Genomic DNA, 1603 nt, shown 5'->3' on the forward strand with positions numbered 1-1603 from the left:
ATCTAAAGCCCAGTGATTTAATCTGATTTAGCAGTTACAGGGCTGTGGTTAACAGAAAATAGAAGCATAATCTATATGACATGCAAATCCCTGCATCCACGCCATTCCGTTTAAAATGGCCAGAAGTTTGCACTTTGCTGATAGAGAAAGCATCACCTAAATACAAACTGTGCTTCCTGAAATATCCAAAGTCTATTGTATTAACAGCCTAAGAGACAGAAAATTTAGAATTTTCAGTAAGAAGCACTCTAATAGCTTCTGGAGGCTTATTTGACTACTACCCACTTGAATTTTGAATGGAGCACAAACAATTTAATTTTTTTAGTAGCTTGAAGAAAGATGAAACCACAAATGGAAAGAAAAGATGGCAAGAGGAGATAAACAGATAATAGCTTATATGAAATTGAGTAATTACATCCTGCATTGTGCTCCAACTGCCAACCTCAGCCATCCCCCATCCCACAATCCCATTCCAGTGTTTAATTCTGAATACTGCTACACTGCCCATGCCAGGATTAATTTGTTTTCCTGGATCCCAGATGCTTTGGAAAAGAGGGTTAATTATCTTGCCATAGCTGCTGGCTCCCTGGCACATTCCTGCAGGACTCATTCCCTTGCATGAAGACCCACTCAGGCTGCAGCTGCTCCATGAACACCAGAGAAAGGAAAGTTAAATAAATCGTGCCAGAAATTAAGACCACGCTTCAGCAGCTGCAACAGTGAAGAGGAAGAGCAGGGAACCCATCTGAATTCATGTATGGCTCCAGCCCAGGGAGCTGGCTGGGAAAGGTCAGGACAGGAAGGCTTGGCACAGGACAGATAAAGCTTTCTGAACACAAGAAAAGGGACTGAGGTTACTTCCTTCAGAGAGCCACGGTCAAAGCACAGGACAAGTAATCTGGCTGCATTAGGTTCCTCCACATCCTGTGGGAATTAACAGTCCTTGGAGAAAGAAATCCCCTATTTTTAACAAGGAAAGACTATTATGCATCAGGAGACTAAACAGAACACAAATATTTTGCTCTTTTAACTTAATAATGCAGCTGTCTAGAAATGGATTGACCCTTTATCAAATCAGATGCTTTAGCAGTAGAACCTGGGGGCCTCATCATCCCAAAAACCCTGAACAGCTACTTGTTTCAGATTATTTTTATCTGACTGTGGTCCTAAGGAACCCAAATGGCACCTTAGAAACATCACATTATCACAGGAGTGAGCACATCACCCCTCCCCGCAAGTGCCAATATTAATGGTGCAACTGAGAAGATACTTGAATTTCACAACAAATCAGTCATGCAGCACACTTCTCTCTGACTGGTTAGACATAAAAATAGACATAAAGTAGACATGAAACCCTGGAATGGCTAAAAAACCCACTGGTAGCTACAAATGTGGGAATGCAAGGTATTTTCAAAAAAAGGACACACAAAAAAATCCCAAGTATGTTTAAACACGTCCCTGAGATGAAAAAATAATTGAGCAAGAGTGTTCATGTTCCCAGACCTCAATGCATTATTTAACAGAAGAGACTGAATGTCTCCTGCTAAGCCACCAGCACATTCAAACAAGTTCAAGAGCTGTTCACAAGAAAACACACAGCAGG

This window comes from Corvus cornix, chromosome 3 (genome assembly GCF_000738735.6).
Source record: "Corvus cornix cornix isolate S_Up_H32 chromosome 3, ASM73873v5, whole genome shotgun sequence".
NCBI classification, from domain to species: domain Eukaryota; kingdom Metazoa; phylum Chordata; class Aves; order Passeriformes; family Corvidae; genus Corvus; species Corvus cornix.